The sequence below is a fragment of the Pectinophora gossypiella genome, chromosome Z, assembly GCF_024362695.1.
Source record: "Pectinophora gossypiella chromosome Z, ilPecGoss1.1, whole genome shotgun sequence".
Lineage (NCBI taxonomy): Eukaryota > Metazoa > Arthropoda > Insecta > Lepidoptera > Gelechiidae > Pectinophora > Pectinophora gossypiella.
The window spans coordinates 20,313,562-20,339,660 of record NC_065433.1 but is presented as its reverse complement, the minus strand read 5'-3'; the positions used below and the strand labels follow the sequence as shown (position 1 = coordinate 20,339,660).

Here is a 26,099-nt window from a genome sequence, read left to right as displayed (position 1 = left end):
TGACAGATTACATTCAAATATGTAAAAACTAAACAGAACCGTCTTTGCTGCTTATCTTGCTAGCTATGCGCTTTAGAAGGCGACTGGAACTTTCCTCTCTAACATGATGAACTTAATAAATGTGACCTGGTAGGTAATCTTAAAGAGCTAGTACAGGTCAGTTCGTCAATATATCCATTGCCATTATGGTCGTCAGTTTGTGTATCTATGCATTGCATTCTGTGTGTGCGCGCGTGCGTGTGTGTGTGCAAGTAGTGTTGTCTATTGAAGATTTTTGTTTTCCCGTCTCGAAGTAAAAGTCTTCGACGAGGGCCCGTCCGATGTAAGGTTGCCTTTTGTGGTGGTTATTGCTAAACTGGAATTAAGTGTGGAAACTACACGGTTGGCCGCTATTGGGGCTTATTAAAGGTTATGGTCAATAGAATGTACAGTTATCGAGAATGGGCGACCCGACTGAGAGCGGTCTGAGCACACGGCGGTGCCTTACTGTTACTGAGCTTCCAAATAAAGATAATATTGCTGTTGAAAAGAACTTGGCTTTCAATGTACTTTCAATTCAATCAATCGGATTTCCACATAATTTATGAAGGTACGTTAAAACTACTTTCTATTATTTATGCTAATCGTTTTGAGTATCTGCATTGACATTCAAATTAGACTTTTGAATACAGTTGAATATTAAAAAAAGGTTTTGGATTTTCTTGAAATATCCTTTGTTCTTTCCTTGTTGAAAAAGCTCGGTGAGGTGTGAGCACTTAGTTAATTTTGCGAGGGATGTACCTCTGACTACCCCATTGTTGTTATGTTATGTCTCTCCTTATTATGTTGGCAAGTGTAGATACCGAAACTTACCTAACTACTTACCAACCTAAGATACGTATACATAATAACTGAAATTTAAATAAAAAGACAATTTATTTCCTAATGCAGCCTCAAACTACTTCCCACGATGTCTAACATCGCACGCGGCAGTGTTACCCTCGATTTACCTATACAGTAAATGGAGAGAAAATGGCTATTTGGATCTGAAAATTATTTTGATAGGACAACACACTGACCGATAGCCACGGGCGTGCAAAGCGTAGAGTGCCTTTAAATTGTCTGTTAAACTGGCTAGGCTTGTTGATGGACACTGCAACTCGACGCTGGCAAATAGAGCACAGCGTTCAGTAAAATACCAGATGCTTGCAGTCGGAGAGCGCAGTTAGCGGAAAACTGCAGGTGTTTTCATACCCGGTCCTCGCTTCTATCATAAACATTAAATATCGTGAACTTTGACTCTCGCGTAGTCGTAAAAACGTACCTAACCTCTACATGAACGGTTATATGAGCTAAGCGAATCAACGTCGTTAAATTTTCCCGGGCACATTGCATTTTGCTTGTAATGTAAATCGCATATTGGAAATATATTTTAAGTAATAGTTTTGATTTTTTCCAACTCGTTATAATCTGGGAGCCTTCAAGGGTAGAGTGAATAGGCATTTGCTAGGTAAGCGTGATCCACATACCATCAGGTGAGATTGTAGTCAAACGCGAACTTATTAAAAAAAATATTAATATAAGCTCACGACTATATTCCCATTTGGAGTAGTCAGACAATTATATTAAGTAGGAAGTTTTCGCGTTGTCGCTCTTATTTTAATGGATAGGTAAGACACTTTTAAATATGTCGATTATGTTCCGTACAGTTCCATATGATTTAAATGCAAAATTTGTCTACGAAATGTAGAAGTACCAGCAAAGATCCCGTTTATCAGTATTTGTCACTTGATTGCAAGCAAGTGTATGCTAACACTTTCCGATCATCACTTGCGTGTGCGCCGCGCCGCGGGGCAGGTCGAAGGATCGGCAATCACGCCCTTCGATCAGAGATTCGTCACGCACTTCCTTATAGAACCACTGTATCTTGACCTAGGCAATGAATGTTGTACTGTTATCCTAACTTGTTATTGCCTGCCTGCGTAGGTATTGTACACACCAGCTTCATCTTCTATCCCTTTTCGGCAATAGCGTAAATGTTGTTAATTTATGAGCAATTAAAGAAGATTTTTTCTAAATATTTTAGATAGGTTACGTTTCCAAGCTATTTCTAAAACTCGCATCAGTATTATCATCTTTCGCGTGATTGATGTGTAAGTAATTATGTCTATACATTTTTTTTAATAACAGCGCGTCATCGTCGTCAAGTAGTATACGATTATGAGTTTTACTTATATTTCAATAACAATTTCGAAATGTAATGTTAAACTTCAACGGAACGTGACTGGCTTTGCCACTTTTGTAAATATTTGACTTTCCTAACAATGCATCTCAATCGATTTATCTCGGATCGCGAGTGAGCGAAGCATTATACACGATAAGCGTTGGTTAGACGATGGTACACTTTGATAGCATTGTAGGGTACTGTCTGTGCATAATGGAGTGGAGCGACCATCGTCACAATATCGCCTGCAATTAGTTTCCTTTGTTACAAACATGCAGGGAACTTGCAACGTTCACGACGGCATACATTTACCCACCTACCTATACCTGTTGAAAACCTTAACTTCCTAGCATTCTCTAATTGTTACCATAATTCTATTTATCATGTCGAGATTAATAAACTGAGCTATGTAGGAGACCGCCAACATAGATTAATTACTCGGCTAATGAGTGGGTGCAATTGGTTTGCAATTGCCTATTATCAGGTCACAATTGGACTCTGTAGATTACACGACTGGATTCGATTAGTTATCTGGCCCAAGACACGATTTATGGGCTTACTATAGTTATTAGATTTCTCATTTGAAGTAAGAATAGCTTTCGTAGCTTTACTTATGAAAACACGATGGTAAATTACTTATAAGTAGAATGAAATCACATCCGCGTAAATGTGTAGCCTTTAAAATGTGTTTTTTTTCTTACTGTACTGATCAAATAATTGCACAAGACACCATAAGTTTTATCGTTTTATCTTCTTACAAGGTTATATAGGTTTATGCTTTTGTGAGTCGAATAAATTGATAAGTCTGGATACCGTGGTTTGTATCGTTATAATAGCCTTCGAGTAAATGTCACAAGTTGCACAACTGTGAACTGCTGACTGTTGGCCATTCGATGTAATTAGAGTAGTTCCCAGGGGTATCGGTCGATTCATCACGATCTTTGCTGTGTAGTGCTAACGAGTTATCTCTTTAGGGCTTGTTTATTAGTATACTAATATTAGCGCTATAGCTCGTAGAGTGCACTAAATACCATCGTACTCAATTGGACATCGTTAAGTATTTAGAAATCGGGATCCGTAGCTTATCGAGCCGACATCTTTAAGGTACGGTCTTGTAGATATAACGTTTGCGAACTAGAAATTCACTCGTAATCTTCTCCTTGGATTATAGCACCACATCAACTTTAAACCGATTCTTAGCCAGCTTTGAAAACCTTTCCTCGCCTATAATCTCGATATTTCATAACTCGGTTATGTGACTTCCAATAATGAAAAGGAAAGTGATAATCCTCATAAAATAAAGTGAACTAAATCGGATCAGAATCTCATCTTCCTCGATGAGTGACGACACTGGTTTAATCTTAACGACACGTCATCGCTCAACTATGTAACACTTCGGACTAGATATGGTTTCTTTAGCAAGAACCTCATCCATTGAAGCGTGGTTAGCTACTGCTGCGTCGGGCGCCGGATGTCGCGCAGTGATGAGCCGGCGGTACTGCGCTAGTGTAGACAGAATTAAACACTATAGTAACTCTGTTCTCGTAGTAGCCACGGAGAAAATAACTTGAAAGCAAATTAATAAAACACTTAAAAGGGTGTCCTGAAATATACTTGGAGTTGGCAGCGGGCCAATGCATGCTTCGGTCATCGCCTAGATTAGAATACGGTGGACGTGGAAATTTAGGAGAACTGCAGCTACTTCTGGTTGTTATGTTACTAAATGTAAGCTTTGTTTTACAGGTAGAAGCCGCAATGCGGGAGTGATGGACGCCATTGCATAGGTACGTTTCTTTTTTTCTCCAATTCAGAACAGTAGGTACGAGTACAATCACTTCCAAATAAAGGGTTGATTAACGTATTTGCGTGACGGTTGCCTTAATTGGCGTCGTATTGGACAATAGATAAAGACATCATCATCTCCCCACGGTTCAGTGGTCGCTGCCCGGCTGCGTCTGCGCATTCGAACAAACTCATTTTACGCTCCGCGGCCGCGGCCTCTTCACAGATATTACTTAGACAACTACTTTCGTATTATTATGATTCCGCCGTAAAATCGTTTGCGGTGTAAAATTTTAATAAATATTATTGTGTAAGGAAATAGAAATAAATTCGAAAACGTAAACAGTAAATGGCCTTTCGGTCATAAATCGTCACGGCAAACTTACTGCTTTTACGTGATATGAGGTTAGTAATCCGCCAAGTCTACATTGGAAAGCTTTTAAGTTGTGTTTGTCATTGCTTCGTATTATTTTTTTTATGTTGGTATTTGTAGGACCTTAGTAAGAAGCCTTTTGAATATTAAAGTGGTTTGTGCTAGTGCTACTACCTTCTACGTAATATAAAACAAACGAGGTAACTGCCCTTAATTCAGTTACTAACTAGGTACTGTGGTCGCCTACAACATGAACTGTTAGAATTTAGTAATATAACGGCTATTAAAACGAATTCAAGTGTTTAGTTGCTATGAGGACAATACCGATGGCCTTGTAGGAGCAGCAGAGGTCGGCGACCCCGATCCAAATACAGACAAATTCCAATCGTTCGCGTAAACACATACGAACCTATCGTTCTAACTCCTCAGGTATTTGTGTGAGAACCCCTGCTTAGACACGGAGTAGAAAACATTTGCATTTCTTTTTATTTGCTAAAGCAAGAAATTTTGCTGCTTTTGTACGGTATAATTTATATACCATACATTATTGTGCTCAGGACGCTACGTGCATTTTATGAGTCAAAAAACAATGTCAAGAATCTAAAATCAAAAAAAGAATATTGCGTTTTACGATATACTAATAAAATAGAATCTGAAAACATAGCGCAACATGGGTCCAACAAAGGTAATCCAGAAATAGAGTCATTAATCCTGAATTTGTGAGTGTTTACAATCTACAAAGAAAGAGTTGTGTTACATTAGAAGCGTGCAACTTGGTGGAGCTACACAAAAGCCATTTGAAGCTGGCTTCCGACCGGTTAGATGTCCAAACAAAGCTATAGTTTAATGAATATGAATGGGCATCGCTTCCGAGACGTAGGTGTCCGATTATGATGTAACTCTCGGGATAATGCGAGTGTGTGGATCTCAATGACTATGTTCAAACGCACGGTACTGCACGAACAGGAATCTCATGATGGGTAGAAGATGGTAGAATGGACTAAATAACATAATTAAATAATTATTGACTTGAGTGTATTTTTTGTGTTTTTGTTTAGATTTTAAAACACTTTAATTCGGGTACTTAATTCCAAACGAGACGCAGTTGAAGTCCTCTCAACTTCCAAATTTTATGTCTTGAGAATTATAAGAGAGGTATTTTTGTAATTTGCGTGTCGGTTCTTCGTAGATTGTTCTTTTAGATTGCCGGGCTGTAGGTGCGCGGTGCGTAGGCGGTGCAACTGAATGCAACAGTTGTACCAATGTGATGTCAGCTGGGTAGGCGACTAGACGATCATTCTCACATTGTTGCCACTTGATCCGTCATCCCGACTACCAGCGTTACTGCTGCTCGAGTTGTTTCTGACGTTGATTGACAGCACTGAAGTTGAATGCGGTGCTGGAAGAAAGTTAGATGAGAACTCTACTACACAATATAACAATATTAAACACCGACAGGTATGACTTTAAAACTAAGCAACAAATCCACCAGACGACAGAACTGCGTTCCTTATATTTATTAGATAGTGTTTCGAAACGGTTAAACTATATTCCTAATAGAGTCATGGCATGGTGGAATGCGTCCCGAAGCCGAGCATTAAATACGCGTTAGTTCCAATCCGAAGAGCAAATAGGAGCTGAAATGAGCCGTGATGTCGCTAAGAGAAACCCAGCGAAAAATGTATTTGTATTACCTTCGACGATTTCAAAAGTATAGTGAAAGTAAACAATAGGACTTTTGTACTTCTTGTGGAACACGTCTACTGCAGAGCGCGTCTTTTGTCCTGGCGGAAGTTGTTGTCCCGGCCGCCTATTTACCTATAGCTATGTTTTCGAGATATCTCCATAGTGCGACTGGTAGGATTTTAATATATCTGCTGCATAGATATAAGGAATTTTAAAGTTGCTGTGTGGTATAGACAACAATTTATTGGTTTTATTATACTGTAGGTTGTCTGCAAGTTCGTAAATATTTATAGACTGCTAACACCAAAATGATGTCAGCGTGCAGTTGCATGCTGTAGCCGGCCACGGTCTACTGCGAAAACTGATGATGCATTAAACGCCACGTAACTCGGCCGGCAAACGCGCCGTGCGTGCGCGCATTGATCACGTTCCTGGAACCGCAGCCAGTATCCGTCCGTATCCACTATCCATAATACTTTTACTATCTCGATACTCGATGTTATTCCATACAATATACGTACCGCGTAATGGATGACATTCAACAGCGAGTTGATCGATTCTGATTGAAATTGAAAGATAAAATTGCATAACAGTATAGTTGCGCGAAGTATTTATTAAATGCCCAGGGGACGGGCTCTGCGTGTTCCCGACGGTGGGAACGTCAGACGTTCTGTGGTGTACATGGTATATAGTTAATGGAATATACGAGTACGTGTACTTACACGTCTTGTTTGCCTTAGGCTATATTAAACGTCTCCACATGAGAGTCTATTAAAAGCCCATCCTGATTATGTATGCTGTGCAGGATAAAAACGTCCCACAAATACCCTCGCATTGACTAGTCATTCCAGTCAGGCCGGTGTGGCATATTCATATGCCAATAAAAACCGAGGACAGGAAACATCACATTCAATCTATGTGGGAAAAACTAGACTTTTTCTAGACTTACGAGGTAGTGAACCCTGCATAATATTGAATGCTGATAATACTATAATTAAGCGCTCGTTGATGGTTCTCCAGTGAATAATTTTGCAGGTTAAGTGTATATTGGATCATTAATTATCTTTTCAACTTTGCAATATTTAAGCCAAAAGCGGATTGTCGATTAGTAGCAGTCGTTCTTGATAAGCAAGTTATATTGTTTTCACCTGACAATATGAAATAGTGACCTGATGACTGACGTAAAAAATCTTAGTCATAGAGCTGTTACGAATATACCATTGCGGGGGAAACTTCTAACAACGTAGAGGCTGGCGATTAGGCTATTAAATGTAATTAATTACCGCAGATACTAGCTGAGACATTGCAAGCGAGTTCTCTCGGCCGGACTATCGTATGGAATAATCGGCACATCTATGCGATAAATGGATGGATTATTATGCAAACCGGCAGTGGCTCGCAAGCGGCATTCCAACCGATGCCGGGGTTAAACGCTAGCGTTGTTGCCGGGAAAGACAAATGTCGTCCTATTAAATTTCACTACGGTTATTCATCAGATAATATGTACCTACTCGATATTCTGTAATTAATATTTAAAAGCGTCCGTTCCATTTATGGCTGAGAATATTATCTTGTTACTTGCTATGGTCCACGCTGCTATATCATCCCGCGTTTAGGGTTCAGATCGTGTTTAAAATTATAGGTGATTGATTGATAATCTTTAATCGTGCAGCTGAATAAGCATTATTTGTCTTACGTCATTCGAAAATACCAAAAGTGCATCTTACGGGCAGAACGTGTAAAGTGTAATTTTGTAGTTTGTTCGTACGGTCCAAAGATAAACACTGAGCATCCGCACAAGACCCATTTTATGTGTTGATTTAATTCTGATTTAACTATAGTAGTACTTTAGTGCTCCTGGTGTGGCATCAGGTCACAGAGACTAGGGGTGGTATTAATAGACCAATCTCAGCATTGAGACTGCCCTCAAGATTATGGCAATGTGACAGTTCTCATATAAAAACAGGGACTTGAGCATGATCTTGAGGGCAGTCTCAGCTGAGATTAGTTTATTAATACCACCCTAAGAATAAATGCTGTAGGTATTAGGGTCAGGATAACAGTAACCTAGATTATATTTGGTGTACTAAGGACGTCGTTGACGGGGATTTTTGTAGTTTTATTCTTACCTCCACTCGACACCCAATAAAAACCAGCATATCCTATAAACTAGGATAGTTAGATAGGATAGTAGATAGTTTCAGGCATATTTCCCTGTCCTGTCTCTTGAAATGTTTTGTAAATATTTAATAAAATAATTAATAGAGTGTTGCTCACGTTTTCTGACAACATTCCTATTAGTTACATTATTACGACTTAAACCGCTACATATTTTGATAAATTGAATAAGTTTTGGTAGTGTCGCCGCCCACGCGCATAACGCCATAGTATTGGAAGTGAGAGCATAAATAATGATGGAAATTCTTGGGCCGTAGACTCTGATAGGAATCATGTGAATTTCGCCAGGGAAAGCGACTGTCGGTAGTTGACAGGAAGTAAACAATGTTACAATGCTTGCATGAATATATGAACTGGACTCTGTGGACACGGCGCTTAAGGTTTTTGACCTTAATTTTGTCCCTGCATCCCGGGTACTACTTACTGATGTAAGTCCATGACATCAGGCATGTCAGGGTGACCTATGGCGGCTCAATAATAACCCTGACACTAGGGTTGCTGAGGTTGGTCCACCTCACAACCCACACGAGAGAAGACCTTATAGGCATAGTATGAGGAACATACCTACACTACTATTTTAATATTGAGCTCAGCGTTTCCCATTTGTCCGGTCAAGTAGTGAATGCCATCCGAGGTTGGTAAATCACGTCATGACAAAAAATATAAAATAGATTAGTTATAATTTTGACCGAAATCCTGATTTAACTAAAGTAATCCCTAATAGTACCGGGGTGAAATTACTGCTTTTATACACGATATAATTTAAACGTAAATTCGTATTTCGGTTTGATTTAATCTGGTTTGATATGCTGATGATGTTTTGACGCAAGTTTATGAGTATTAATCTTTCAACTCAGAATAATAACGTAACTAAGTATAAAATATGTTGATCCGATGTTAATAATTGCCTATTTTGTAAACATTATAAGCAGTAAATCCTCTAAAACGGATCAAAATAAATGTCATATCCATTTTGCTCAACGTTTTGAACCCAGAATAGAATCTATTGATATTGGCTCCATCCATTCTGCTGTGTGTCAGAATCTATTACAGTATTTGTTGGTTTGTATGCGATCGTTGGCTTCGGCTACTAGTTACTTTATAAGCAAACTCGTACTAGTGAAATGTATGGGAAATGCTGGTCGGATTTGTGTGCATTAGTCGGATAAGTTATGTTGTTTGAGTGGGAATTGCGGCGACGCCACGCGCATTGGATACGATCAACAGCGCCACCCGCTTTGCGTTTCATACTGTCTTCCTTACAAAATTGTGAGACAAAATACAATAAAAATAAATAAACAATAGTGGTCCTTGCTTCGATGTCGAAGCCATGGTTGCCTAATTGGAAGAACGCTTGACTGTTACAGTGAGGTTGCACGGTCGAATCCAGCACGGGCCTGAACCAGTGATATCCGAAATGTTTTCGAATTCATGTTTGGGTCATAAGTAGTTATCATGTTCCTCAGCCGTGATGCAAAACATCGTGAGAAATGAGTTTCGGAGATATGTGACCTAACCTGTATTGGGGTCTTCTTCCCTTAGAAAATTAGACAGGTTGTAAAAAACCCGACCTATCAAATCTTCAGGTTAGGTAAAGCGGATCCCGTGAAAACGGAATAACGCTAGGGAGATGATGATGACGGCTCTTGCTTCGATATGATTCTTGTTTTTATAACAATAAATCGGTTGCATGAGTTAACTATTCTTGGAAGATTTGTATTTTTTTGTCATCTGTCGTATGCACACGAAATAATATTGCTGAAAAGTTACACAATATTGAGACATTTTTTTCCCCAAGTGATTGCCTAAAGATTGACAAATAAAACTTTGCCAGCATTCACATCTAACATATGTCCATTACATTTACTATATGACTATTTCACTAATGTGCGCAAAAAGCACATTAAATCAGTATAAGGAAGTGCTCTACAATGCTCGCTATTTAGATTATCCAGTTACGATTGTCCAAAGGAAGTCGAAGTGGCCCTATATAATCAAATATTCGCTTTCGCACCACCCACGTTCATTGTCCTCTAAGACTTATTAGTACTTAACCATTACAGGGGCCATTTGTCTTAGAAACACTTTCACGTTTAGACGCAATGAATGCCAAATGACCAATTGAACGACATGAGAAAGCCTGCTTATTAGTGTTTATTTCGTAAAGGGAGCTTGTATTGCATCACCCGGATGTAAGAACGCGCTGGAAGACGAGAATTGTTCAAGTTAAATGATTGCAAATATTTTTAATTTTATGATTGTTGTGAATCTAGATTTTTTGTGGATTTGTAATAAAATTATGAAACCCATCAGCAGCAGAAATAAGAAAAATACTATCTCTAAGAACAAATCGAAAATATCCCGAGTAGGTGTTATACTTACTTGCGATATTTTGCCACATCCATGGGCTTTAAATAGAATTATGAAGTAAAGTTAGTTCATGTTAACTATGATTTCCGCGGTGCGTGGGTGTACCTTACGACATTAGACGTCGATTAAACGCGTTACACTCCCTTTCAGCTAATCCCGAGGCAGTCTAGGGTTGTTTTCAATAACGCACTTTCGCTTTCAAAAGCCACCGTTGTCAACATTGTTCCTAGATTATTGATACGGTGCCACTTCGGTTCCTGTCACCTGCTGCCTGCTCCGCTCTACCTGTTACTGTTACGATACAAGTCGATTCAAATTCATTTATAATAAATTGGTTTACAATTTTCAAACACGTTGTTAAAGTAACCTAAACTTTCGTATGTGAATCTCGGAAAATACTTTCACAATGTCCGTTCTCAACAATAAAGGCTCATCTAGAATCTAGATAAGTTGGTACGTTCACGATATCATGCATTTATCCCTCACATTAGTAACCTCATCAACGTGGGAGTGATATGACAAACTTGCCTTGCATTTACTGACTTGTATCTAGAGGTTCGAGAAAGCGATTGTCTGAGGTGGATCACGACCGCGGCTATGTGTGCCTTTCCTCTAAATTGCGATACACTCCGATATGACGTATAGACACTTAAAAGGGATAAACGGTTTCTTGTTAAGGCACACTAACTTTCTTAGATAAGCTTTACTAGTTTCTAGTAATGATTATTTGAAACCGCATCGGTGTTGTTGTCGCAAACTGTGTTCAACTGTTCACCGCAAAATTGTCCTACTAAAAGTATTAGAAAATATTATGAAATGTTGTTTACCTTCAAAACGGAATTGTCAGCACACCCACTAACCGTACAAAATAGACCCTAATATGCGTTTAAAAATATGCTCATGCGTATACCATACATGTACTATTGAAGTACCGTTTGTAACGGTTGTGTAATTCGTGGTTACTCTTTTTGACAATAATGCTTAAGAAGAAAAGAATTGTCGCATAAAGCATTATGCACGTTCCGATGGGGAATGGCACAGCATTTCTCCATACTATTTCCATTAATAAGGCTCATTACCTTCAGCCGGTGTCGAACAATTTACTATGAATATGTATTGCGTGCGTGACACTGCGCATGTGCAGGATCGTGACATTTTGAGCTTTTTGACATCAGCCGCATGCTTTGTACAAGATGTTTCCACTGAGATGCTCGACAATGTGTTTTTAAATTAGCCTGAAGACAAATTGTTTTTTTTTTTTTGACGAGAGCGACATTTTACGTGCTCTGTTGTTTTTATCCGACTGCGGCGGAATAAAAAAGAGGGTTATGTGTTTGACCGCTATGTATGTATGTCTGATGTCTAAATCATTTGTTCGAATTTAACAAATGAGGTGTCAATAGAACCGTCTTGATTGTTCGGTGGTTATAGGCTATGTGACGTCACATTAAATTTAATGTGGCGCTCTCTAGAGGACATAAACTAAGGGGAAAAAAATCTTCCAATGGTATTGTGTTGGGTATCAAAATGAAAGAGCTTAATTTGCACATTACAAATATTTTTACTTGCGGGATGCTTGTATTTACATTGTTCAGACATCTTGAAATAATATTTTCTTGTTTCATACTTTTTAGAGCGTGATTTTTCCGTAGTCGGGTTTTAGTTTTCAAACTTATGTTCTTTGTTATGTGTTGCGCTCTTTATTTTTTAGGTTTGGGCAGTTGAGAACCATGGTAGCCCAGTTGGAAGAATACTTGATTCTCCCTTTAAGGTTGCAAATTAGATTCCAGCCTAAACTAATGATTTTCGAATATGTTTGTACCACGTGCTCAACGTTTGAAGGAAAAACAACGTAAGGAAACCCACATTCCCGTGAAATACTTTTTGAAGATGTATGACCTAACCTGTATTGGGCTGGTTTTCTTTTCGCGGGTTGGGAAGTAAAACAGACGTTAGTTTCTGTAAAAAACCGGATATGTCAAATCTTCAGGTAAGCGAACACTGTAAATCCGGAATAACACTAGGGAGATGAGGATGATGATTTAGTTAGTCAGTTGACAATATTACAAAGATTGAATCGTTTTTTTGAATGATCATGTTTTTTCGTCACAACTTAAGTGCATTTTCGCTACTAGTATTGAACGATCAATATCTAATACTTCATTTAATATATTCATTACAAAATGATAATAAAAATTAATGCTTAGATCAATTACAGATAACGTGTGTGGTTTCAATGTACTCTCTTCGGAATACTTCAATGATATCACATGTCATCTTGATTCAATTTGTATTTATGACAACTCGGATAGCTGCTGTTAGTCAAACAACTGTATATCCGATTTTATGCTTTATTACTAAGCGTTTAAAACATCATAATTGTCGGATTCAATTCCAGTAGTGCAAACTGATGACTTCGAATGTTGTTGTCTTGTCATATTTACTCGTACGGACTGTCACTTTCCTAATCGTATAACTGTCAAAAAGGAAATTATTACAAACATGATAATTCGAAAGTCATTCATGTCGAGCAGTGTTTCATATGATGCAAGTGATGTCTGTGCCCTTCGTTAAACTACAATAAATTGTAAGCACTTTTTCTTCGCTTTGATGAACGCTTTTATGTTTTCTTCAAAAGTTTCTATGGCTCGTAAATTAGTGTTGAGGAATTGTCTAAACTGAACTCCTTAAAGCGTTTCCTCTATTCGCCCTGATTTTGACGCCATGACAGCTCATTATCACTGCATATCTTGTCACCGTCCATCTGTACCCTTTTTGCTGTTTGCCTGTAGGCGGCTATTTCAGGACAGGAATGCACACGTTAGCGCTGCACTATGGATTGTTGTGACTACACGAACATCACTTAAATTAGTCCTACATTCGGATTAGAATAACAGGCTCACAAGCATCACTTCTCCAAATGACATTTAAATTACAACTGAAATCTATAAATAACTAAAACCGATAATTTTGTCATAATTCTGCAATTCAGGTTAAGAAAAGCATTAGGAAGTCCAGTCTGTTTTCATACTTAAAACTTCTGGTTAAGGAGGAAGCGGGATGTCAGTTTTCTTTATGTTTTCTTTTGTCCATTCGACAAGTGAAGAGGCCCAGTTTAAACGCGGAAGACATCCGCTAATTGGTGATGATGAATTCGGAGGAAGCTCTGATGTTTCTGAGAATGTTAATTTATTATTAATTAACGAAGAAAAACAGATTTCCTAGAAACAAATATATTAATACGAAAGAGATATCATCCATATGATTGTTGTGGTGAAAAAGATTGTCTTTTCCATCTCATTTTCGACACAAGAACAAGTAATTGGGTTCATAAATTATTTGAAGTCATAAAAGTATGTAGATTACGTCACGAATGCTATAGGCTAATCGAATTTCACAGTTTGACCCAACCATGGGATGGGCAAGACGAAGATAATTTATTTACCAAATGCAAACGTCAATCACGCCAGAGGAAATTCGGATCGACAGTCAGACTTTGCTATTGGATAGGGTTACATTAAGGAAGCATAATGTTTCTTTTTCAACACGGATACATTAATATTACGAAACAGCCAAAGAAAACTTCTCGTATTTATTTGATTACTAGATCGTATAAATATTAGGGGATTTGATTTAGATCGTTTGTTTATGTTTTGTAAGGATTGGGTAACATCATTTAATTTCCGAATGGTTTCAGTAATAAATTTGAATTGCTGAAATCAACTTCCTGACCAAAACACGGCTCATATTTTATAGTCTTCAAAAGGGCCTTGTAGATTTATATCTGATCGTCACTTGAGAGCTTAGACCAAAATAGTGTAAGTCACGATTTTTAGATTTATGATGGCGCCCGTGCGGCCTCAAGCTCCTGTGATGTGTTGAGTTTGGACATGCCAAACCATCAAGCAGTCTGCTTTATATCTTCCGCATTCTCTGATTGAATCTATTTCTGGTTTACTTTCGTTTATGGGTCGTATAGTACATACCGATGTTTTTATTTTAATTGTTTTATAGCTTCCTATATGGTTATTTTTAAGGGTGTTTCCTTTTTTCCGATTTGTGCAAGGGTGAGATCTAGACAATCGCAGTCGATGGAATAAATCTAGAATTTCCTCTAGGAATCTTGCTTGGTTGCGGTTTGATGTATTACGTTATGCTGCGCGACTCACTGAACGTTACCTGCGTGATGCATACAAAAGAAAATAGGTCTTCATTATATTGTAATTACTTTTCTCACCGTTATTTGCAATTAGTAACAATTCAACGTGTGGTTAGAGATATCTTGATGTACCGCTGTATTTAAATGGATGCATGTTTTGTGGTCATAACTAGAGCATTAAAGAAAATCTATCAGCTACTGTCCTACAGCCTGCAGGAGGAACGCTAACCAACCTCGTCAGTACTTGTGAATAAAGTATGTATGTTGCAATATAATGCACTATTTTATTTATTCTTCGTACATATCTGTGTTTTTTTACTAAACAACCCATGCATGGTTGCCGCTAGTACTCGTAACGATAAACATAGGTACGTATTTAAAAACATTTACGACACAAATTTTGTTTAGCCTAGCCGTTCACTTTAGTGGATTATACTAAGACCTTGCAGTATATGAAACCCGTCGACGAATCCGGCTTTATCCATAACTTGGGCTTGGTGTCAATTCTCGCGGAATCACCGCTATAATCAGCTGTTTATTTAAACAAGCGCCATAAACGATATATTCCGACAAGCAGCTGACAAGATCTCGATACAGGGCCAATGGCGCGCTATATGGCCTAGTACTTACTTTACTTGAGTCAACCATTAATCTTCTTCGATTTTAGATAATTCCCAGGTTCTCGGAGGAAAGCGGACTAACTGGCATGTAGGCAACCCCCAGGGCCGATGTAGAGATAGCCACTGATAAGCTGTATTGTTGAACGCTTGCCACACTATGGTTTCCATCTACAAACACGTTGATTTCTGTGTTTATATCCTGCTTTATTGACACTTTATTTTGTTTTTGTTTGAATGTTGTTTATTAAATGTGCTGCTTGATGCGGTTGACCATGTTAGTGTTTCGTCGCCCGGAGATTGTGCCATGTTTCTGATTGTCGAGCACGCTGCGGTGTACAGAGCACTGTGCCACCTTGTGTGTGACTTATTAGAAAGCGAATATAATGACATAGACCAGTTTAGTTACGGGTGCTTGCAGAGTGTTACACAGTCGTTTTACGCATTACCCGATCTCAACGACATTTATAATTTCGCCAATACTGCGACGAAATATCTAAGATGCGATCTTGTCGTAAGCAAATAATGTATTTAAATAGTTCGTAATGGGACATGCATTGTGAAAGTTACCGGATCTACTATATTACTTCCGATATGCCTTCGATTTGTTTGGGCCATTAGACAGATGGAAATATTATGGGACATTAGACATTCATCATTGGTTATAGATTGTTGGGATCGACTTAATTGTTTTTCGAAGAATTCGTATTAATCTTCGTTGCTCTCAGTGCCTTGCGCTTTCGAGCGAAATTTTATGGTCAGTAATTTAGATTGGTCCTTCATGTATCGTACAGCTTTTTTTAGTATATTATGCGTCTAAGTTTCATAGAGCATTTGAAATTCCATTTGCTTGTTACCAAATCATTGAACCTAATCGGCTTTTACGCGATATTATGCAACAGCTATTATAACACTTAAAAATAAGCTTTTGTCACCAAGGACAGCGAGAGCAGGCTGTGTCATTCGCAATGTTCTTTGTGCCATCCATGCGATATATTTGGCAACTTTCGATTTCGCTCGGGTTGATTAATTAGTTTCTTCCCAAAATGGTGCGAGTATTCATACATGCCCGGTTGAATGGAAGGCGTCAACCACATTCTTTGGTGTAACTTAATGGTTGCTTAAACGGTGGTGTTAAGATTCAAAATTGTTTAAAGAGATGTGTTTTTTCTGGGGTTTGACTACAATAGGTGCACAATGAGGTGTGTACATCTGTGAAGCGGCGGCGTCGCGGGTCCGCGAGGTGGCGACTCGCACGAGTTGAGTTGTTACGTTGCCGTACAAGAAATTGGGTAGTTTCCTAAGACAAAGATAAATTATGTAATTCTGATTACTAAATAAAGACAGATGTAAACGTGACAAAAATGTCTTTTTATTTATTTAACTTATTTATGAATTTTAATAATGAAAAATGTTGACAAGTGCGACATTTTATCAAGTTTTCTATGACGTCACAGGTTGCATTTACATACAAATTCCGTAGTCATTTCGTGTTTTGATGTTTAGTAAAAAGTAATTGATTTGACTAGTTGGAAACTACCCTATTAAGTGAGACTAGTCCTAAAAAGCAGCGTAGCGAATCTTATACGATATCAGCTGTAATAATTGCGTAACCAATTGATTTGACTCTAACAAAACGATGCTCACGGTGAAGGTATTGTGTGAGTATGTAACTCTACCCGTGACTAGGAATAGTTAAGCTTCTTACGACTTGTAGCGTAACGATTATTTTTTATATATTATAATTAAACTAGCTGTACGGACATTATGAGATGTTGGTTGGCGACTTTCGCTAATCTTTTGACTGTAGCTAGGTAGAGCCGCGAGTTACTTTTGAATTCTGCATCGTATCATCAACCTTCACTGTTATATCTCACTGTCATTGTCTAAGCGCGCTCCAGATTTCTCAAACACTAATATTACATTGATTGCCGATGTCAGATGTCACATATGATGCGTCGATTCGCCTTGAAGTCGGTGTTCACTCTGTTCACTATAATAACCATTCAAATGTCGTGTTGACACTTGTCCCCGATCGATGGTTGTGTCATGCTATTAACAAGTAAGTATTAACATAACTTGTTAATAAGTATCGGTATGACAGGACTGTAATCGAGCTTTGTACAAATGTATGACTCGTCGTTGACCTGACAAATAAAATACCACCTTTTTTGATATAACTTAGTATTGCTTTGGATATCACATACTAGCCGGATGATAAAGTACTCGGAAGCTATAAACAGTTCATAGCAAAGTACATAACATAACATAAACAACCTATACTTATAGGTTCCACTGCTGGGCCACAAGTGCTTCACTTCGGGTTGGTAGAGCTATTTTTTTACGGCTAATAGCCGGTACAACGGCTTAACGTGCCCTCCGAAGCACGGATCTAACCATCTTACTTTTTCGGATAATCAGGTGATTCAATCCTGCGATGTTCTTACCAGTTCTTCGGACAGTTTCACAAAGTGATTTCGACAATATCCCCATCGGGAATCAAACCTTGATCTCCAGACCGTGAGCCTAACGCTCTAACCATTCGAACAAAAAGCGTAGCTGTCGTAGCGAAGTACAATGCTTCTATTTTCTGATTATCAGTCGGCTATCATCGTATTTCCGAATTCACGAATGCTAATTTCCATGTTCATCAATTATTAGATTTATCGTGTATAAATCAGAATTTGAATTCAGAACTACTTGTACTTTAGTTCCTATGTTATGTGTACGTATATGTTTAGGTATTTCCAAACAAAAAAAGGAAGTAAGTATCTATTAGAATGAAAATAGAAGCTTTGTGCCAAGGGAAGTGCTGTATTGGTTCCGTACTTCCGTTTGGTCAGAGTGGATTTGTTGTCATAATTCTGACATTGTCTGCTCAATAAGATTACATTTTAATTACATCCTAGTTAACGGATTGTCGATGCTTTAAAAAATCTGACGTAGAGCTAGCGGATTCAGATGCATTTTCTTGACGTGACTTATTTTAGATTTGATTTAAAATTCCATCATTTCATAGGTTTGTGTCGATGCTAGCCCCTTTCCGTTTATTATTAACTGAACATTGCTTTAGTTGTTTGTTGTGTAGTCACTTTTTTTTGTAAACAATAACCGTTATTTTTTTCAGTGTATTATGTATTTTGTCATAGCTATTACTAATAATTAAAGTGCAGAGTTTAGTGTGGCTAATATGTTGTGAGGGTCTTGTGTTTTGTTGTTCGTCAAACAATAGACACAATTCGTCTCAGTTTGCGACATGCCGCCTAGTCGGATTGTGAAACTAATCTAACGAGATAGGCTCGTAACCCATAATGCGCACGCAGTTATGTCGTAAAAATTCAAATATGACCTAGTTGACATTTACTGAACTACCTGCCCCGGATTCTTTATCTTAGTACCAATTAAGTACATAGATGCCATCATGGTTTATACAACGCTTGCATCAGTTATAATTACAAAAAAGTAAAATAAATCGATTCCAACAAATGCTGAATAATGTGCCACTTAGCAAAACTGTCCTACGTTGAAATGAAGAGAGGAATTTAACTTTTTCCCATACCTAATTTAATATAAAGGCAGTACACGTTTTTGTTCATTATTGCAGCCATCATTTTCTCTTCAAACCTATTTCTGTTCAATAGTGCTAGTGGTATCACGGTATGGCAAAGTTACGAGCAATAAAAAAGCTAGACGGCGCAGGCGCAAAGCAAGTGGATAACCTTGTCGCTCTGTGGTCTCGAACAGAACCTGATCGCACCATTATAATACACATATTTTATTCGAAACATCCTCACAGCGGAATATGGAAGAGTTTAGCTCTTGCTTGAACCGGTTCTTTAACATCTGTGTAAAAAAATAAAAGCAATTAGTTTTTGGTACTCTTTTAGCACTACCTATGGATTTGAAAATATGCATTTGTCGCGGCAATGGCATCGGGGAACGCAGTACAGTAAACTTAATTAACTTTAAGACATAAAAAAAGTTAGCATTTGTATATAAATTCGGAAGAAGCGTGTGGCTTTTATTTGTAATATATTTATTTACATAATGCTTAAAAAAATGGGCGAGTGTCTATCAATAGTATCAATTCTGGTCATTGGTAGTGCATCTGCGTAATTAACTTTTGCTACGAAGGCAGGTGTACGTCGCACACTTCTTGCAACAGGTGAGACCTTGACGTGTGCCTGATGTATGATAAAAATGCCAACTCTTGTGTACTGGCTGGTGCAAAAATACTAGCCAGTCTTGTTTTCCAATTTCCCATAAAAAATACTTTAAGTCCAATAAAAGTATATATAAACCAGTACAGCTTTCAAAACAGATAATCTTGTTAACTGACCCATAACCAAGAATTCACCAAAAATTATACAAATGATCCAAACGGATACTTGAGCTAGTAATGAATAGAATCAAGATGTTACCGTTTTTGGTAAAATTCTTTGCATTCAGTCCGAGGCGAATTAGGGCAATCGTGTGAAATGATCACCGCTTCAATACGATAACCATCTTTTGTGGGAATCATTAGTGGGCTTAGATTCTTTGTCAGGCCACCAACAAGCAAGCAAGGTGGGTAAGTTGTGATTTAATCAGTGGAGTTAGAGTAAACACGACGATTAAAGTAACAGAAAGTGTACTTTTGAAAAGAAGAGCTTTTACTTGAAGCACCCTAGTACTTGGGTGGAAAACAATTTCGAAATAAGATCTGTTAATAATGGTTCTCAGCTGAAATTAAGTGCAGTTAGACCCAAGAGTCGATTGACAAAAATAGGTTACAAGGAAAAGTTGAGGCTGTGTTTACGTGAAACCGAAGTCCTAATACCAACACTTACTGCCCCGTCACCATACTTAGTTGCCGGCGTGATAATGCTACAGTAAACTCTTCCAAAGTGCGATGTTAAGCAATCTAATCTATGGACTCACTTGTTTGTATACTTTAGATAATAATGCAATCAAGTTGAGCGAACTTAAACATATAGATAGAGACTGGGAAGCCGTTGCTGCTTTTGAATAGGGTAAGAGAAACAAGTGGGGTCTTGTACTAACGTCAAGGTGTTAGGCTTTATGGAATATTGCGCTCCTCAATCTCACTCGTAGGAAATTAGCTTTTTCTAACTAAGAAAGTAACGAGTGCTTATTATTCTTGGAACGTACAGTTGTGATTGTAAGTGAGGAACTGGTGGGATTTTTCCGATAGCTTCGTTTAATTTCCACTAGGAAGCGCTTACGTCTCACGTGAGCTGTTTAACGGTGCCGAACGTCACGATACAGCTATTTTGTGCCGTTCGAGGAGTATTGTTTGACGTAACCCGGTGTTACCGCATGCGACCCGTCCGACTCGGAACATTTGTCCGAAGTCGACGTGACTTCATCTTCTTAAATCTTATGACGGCAGTAGTTTGACTTGGCAGCTGTATTTACAAATTACCGTTGATGTTGTACTCTACGATCCATCCGACCGTGTGAAATGATTTGACACAGACGTCGCTCACACTCAGGAACTTTTGATAAAGTACGCACGCCGGTACTTTTCCTTACGTAATTTATACAATTAAAAAAAGTAAAGTAACGTCTTGGAGTAGTAAAGCTGATGTCGTTTACTTCTCTCGATCCGTCGCGTCGTCAGTCATCAAAGTGAGAGAACAGTCTATAATTTAGAAATACTTAACACCACCCGTCGGAGGAGCTGGGGTCTACAAATAAGACGAGCGAAGCAACCTGATAGTTATTCGAGCTCGATATTATCAATGAAGATTACTCGATCAAGCCAGTCACTGTTCGTAATTAGAGGCATTCTCACGTCACTCGTCGCTGTCTTATCAATGTTCATACAAAAACTGATCCTAATTAGATAAGTGTCCTAAATACGCCCACCTTACGCCTTGTACGAGTTCCTTTAACAACAATTTTAAAGGCTCATTTCTTTTTGAAACAATGCATACGTAATTTAAAACCATAGCATGTACTTTTCATGAGATTACGCTTTATTTGTCTATGCGTAAAGAATATGTGTTTATAGTATAATCAGCAAGAAACAGTATTTTGTTTACTTCGGTGGAGCTAGCGAAAACGTAAAATTTTACGAAGCATTAACATAAAAGCAGAAAACTGTGTTTATACTAAACAGTTTCTACAGAAGTATGCTGTTGAGCGCAATCAGCGGCCAATTCCCATGGTTATGATGTTGGAATCCAGTTCTATGATGCCAGCAGCGGTTATCTGCATACTACTTAATTACACATATTTGCTGATCGTTCGTGTTTTAGTTTGCTTTGAGCACATTTAATTCAGAAGGCAAATGTTCCTAGAGTAACCTACTCACAGCGTGTAAGATAACAATAACGATTCTAATAGCCGTAAACATGGTCGCATGGAGTCTGCGGACCACCGCCGTGAATGCCTCTGGCTTGCGGCCTTTTATAAAACTTATCTGTTACCAGTAAAATGAATGATGCTGATAGACGTTCACTACTTTTTATACAGATACTGCATAGTCTTCGTTATAATACCCTGTGCTCGGCAGCCTCAGTGAAGTATTTGTATCGTAAATCAAGTTTACGCTTAGCTACTCAATAGGAACACACGATTTTTACTCTTTTAGCTCTGTTATAACTATTGACATGAAAGTATGAAAATATGAACAGGAACAGGTTTCAGCCATGCACCTCCACATTTGTAAACATGTTCATTTAATTACTATGACATTCGGACCAGTTAGATTTGATTATTTGGGGTCTTATTTATTAAGATAACATGCTTTCGATACATGTTTTATATAAGATTTGGAGATAAAACCGATCGAGAATATGCCTGAGCAGTAATTTTATCAATTCAACGTAATTATCGAGTAAATACAAGCAAACTCGCAAGTAAAAACTTGTAATTTGTACATATTTGAAATGTGAAGATTACCTAAGTCCCTCCATTTAATACCCCACATAACACCAATCAAAAAAAAAATGATTTTCGTCCTCAGTTTATGTCGTCTACAGGGCGCCACATAGAATTTAACGTGACAGGTGGTTTAGAAGATAGGTTGTGTAATGTTTAAAATTTAATGAAGAGATGATGATGAAGATGAAAAATGGATGTATGAAGAAATAAAATGTAAGACATGGGTTTAAGTACTTAAATTTATTAATTACTAAGAGAACCAAAGTTACACAAAAATATAAATAGGTATTTGGAACTTTTAAATCCTAAGGGTACATTCCAGGTATTCAAGGCCACTGGTCATTCGTTAAGCATTATTAAATAATAAGAAAGGTATTATAAAAACCTCCCTAGCTCGTTTGCCCTCGGCGGCGGGAAGGAAGCCGAGCCGACTAGAAGCAGCTACCAATAAGCTGTAGCTGTAGCAGTAGCAGAACAGCTGTACAAAACACCCGTCATAGAACAGAACAGCCTTCGTAAAACAGCCGTCACAAAACACCTTCGCAAAACAGCCACCCCAAAACACCTTCCCAAAACACCTCCTGTGGACAAAACGCACAGGGGTAAATCAAACCTCTAGGGGCGGAGGCACAACCCAACTAACTCCCCAAAATCGTATAAAAAGACTCACCTGTCGGAGGTCGAGAAGCCACGTATGCGGCCAACGTACGATGACGTCGATGCCACGACGCTGGGACAAAATGGCGGAGCAACGTGTCCACGCCACGGACACCAAAACCACACCTATTCGGAACAAATCGCACATTAGAATCCTGACCGCAAACACTAACACTCACGAGTCACGACAGATGACAGAAATGTATAACTTACTTACCAGAATAAAAATTTACGAAGATTTGGCGGCGCGTGCGACGGAGTTGCGGGCCACCGGTCACACGCTTATAAACCGCCTAAAAGAAAAACAATGACAACATATATCGACACTGATAATTACGATTAAAATGCTATAACGCATTGTAAAGACAAATTCTCACCCGAAATTCACACTAAAAATCGAAGGTGTGGACACACCCGCTCGGCGGAGCGCTGTCTGGGGAATGCGGCAGCTCGCAGGCGCAGGACTATATAAATCGCCCAATTCAACGCCTACGTCACGGACAAAGCTAGTACGACCTCAATCGTCCGTTAGATGACGCCGCCGTCGCACACTCAAAATGCAAGTTATTAACAAGTCCAAGGACAGGAGACACCGAAAATTCCCAAATATAATTTTGTATTAAATATTGGCACCAACATTCTTCAGCAGCTACTTGACAAGGGACTCCAAGATATAGCCTTCCGTATAATATCGGCACACGCCATCTTCCGGTTACTGGTGGAAAGTCGTCGACTGCGGAGCCCAACGATAGCAAGTCGATGCTCACGGACCTTCCATCGATCAAGGCGAGATGGCGCTGTGTTCAATACTACACAGAAAAGCTATAAAACGGATCCCCTGTAACTAATCCGGAGGCTGAAAGAAACGGCACTACAATACCTCCCCACCCAAAAGGATTTCCGAGTGAAAAAAAAATAATTAAAAAAAATAAAACAAACGAGGAAATCCCAGCTGGCCCTCCAGCTGATTCCTCAAACAAACCAAAACTCAAACTTCAACAAAAATATTCAAGTTTAACTTGAAAGAGAAATAACTTTAAAAATTAAAAAAAAAACAGACACAAATGCTATTCAAGATAAAGTCGAAGAAAAAAAATAATCCAAAAAATAAAAAAGTAAAACTATAGCAATGAAAATAAATAAAGGCAAAAAATGCCATTCAGTAAAAACAGTAAAAAAGAAAATCCTAGAAATACAAAAAAAAACTTAAAAAGAATAGAAAAAAAAATAAAGGCAAAAATGCCATTGCCGGCAGAGGCCGCACAACTTAAAAACTTGCCGAGACGGCACATAAACCACCTGTGCTCACCATGAGCACAACAACATCAGATAGCATCCAAGAAATTCTTCGCATCGATAGCGCGCACACGTGCATTAAAAACACGTAGATAAGCAAGTCGCAATGACTCATCCCAATAATAATACGTGTCCGTAGCAACAACTACGTCCACCAACAAACACTGACGACTTCAAGAGGCATCAGTCATAACTACCACTCCCTCAACATCTTAAAACGGTGGGGAAGTGACCTCACCTTACAATTGGCGAGTGCTCGACCCCAACCAATAACAAACCACACGATTAGGTACTAATCCCTACCTAACGCGAAACAAAAAAAAAAAGTAATAAAAAAAAACGACCCAACTTGTTGATGGCGGCGCGGCGAGCCGCCGGTGCGGCCGCGCGTCCACCCGCAAGCTGCTCGGATATTAAGATAAAAAGAAGAAAAAAAAATGAAAAAAAATAAATAAAATAAAAATAAGTGGACATGTCGACAGTGGCAGTGTGGGGAACCTAGGGAATGCCCACACGTCCACCGTCCACAATTTAATAGGCCACAATTCGCCAGTGGCGGCGCGGCGAGCCCCGCAGCGGCCGCGCGTCCACCAGTAAATCGGCTCCTATACCTAACCTAAGTGATTCCCCAACGCTGCTGGTGTACCCACACCTTCAAAATGTGAAGATGTACTGCACAATTGGTAGTTTGGGAAGGGGCGCATGAACTACCTTGCAAACTTACAATACATACCTTACTGAATTTTAAATTCCCACAGTTTTGAAATCCTTAATGTGCCATTTACCGAGAGGTTTACCGGATTCGTCTTCTAATTCGTAAACTAATCGTGACAATTTTCTCACCACCCGACACTTTTCGTACTTGGGAGACAACTTTGCAGAAAAATGTTTATTAGCGTCACTTTGTTTAAATGAACGTTTCCAAACTATATCACCAATTTCAAAGTCCAGGTCGCGACGACGCTTATTATAATGTTTGGCGTTGACTTGGTGAGCTTTTGCCAATTCAGTCTTCACATTCGTAAATACTGACTTGAGCTCGCCCAAATCTATGGCGTAGTCCTTACGGGACCCGAACACCAACTCATCAACATCCTCGCACTCGCCGTAAACAGTACCGTTTAATATGGCTTCTCGGCCATAAACTAAGAAAAATGGTGAATATTTAGTAGCTATACTAACGGAAGTGTTAATAGCAAATTGAATTTTAAGTATATTAACATCCCAAGTACGATGATCGGCACCTACAAAACTGGAAATAGCAGTCATAATTGTACGATTTTGGCGTTCAACAGGGTTCACCTGCGGACAGTAAACAGGACCAAAATGTAATTGAGGAATGTTATATTTTCCAAACAAGGATTGTACTTCCCGGCCAGTGAATTGCGAACCGTTGTCTGATATAATTGTTTGTGGTATGCCATGTACCATGAACACATGATCTTCTAGCCTTTGTGCGATCACTTTTCCCGTTGCACGGCGCAAAGGGAATAGCAGACAATACTTTGTAAAATAGCAGACAACCACTAGTATATGGCAATTTTGCTGCCTTGACATTGGCAATGGTCCGACTAAATCAATACTAAGGCATTGAAATGGCCGAGAACAGATTCTAGGCGAACCCATAAGACCGGGAGTAGCCTGATTTGAAGACTTGTAAGCATTACAAATGTCACACTCGGTTATGTACCTAACCGTGTCTTTATACATACCAGGCCAAAAATAACGAAGTTTTATTCGTTTATAAGTTTTAGCCACACCTAGATGAGCAGCCGTAGGTTCACAATGGTTTTCGTGTAATATGTTATTACGAAACTCCTTAGGTATCACCTCTTTCCATTCAAAATCGGAAGCTAATTTACTTTTTGTTTTAGTAAACCGAAATAG

General features: G+C 38.7%; 1 protein-coding gene across 2 annotated transcripts in view; it reads left to right on the top strand.

Moving 5' to 3' along the window:
• The window catches only part of LOC126380549 (klarsicht protein), a 239,381-nt gene that overhangs the window by 11,125 nt on the left and 202,157 nt on the right, over nt 1-26,099 (top strand). For both annotated transcript variants that reach the window (XM_050030023.1, XM_050030027.1), the window contains exon 2: nt 3,947-3,987. The gene's annotated coding sequence lies outside the window, so the exon portion shown is untranslated. The remainder of the gene's footprint in view (nt 1-3,946; nt 3,988-26,099) is intronic.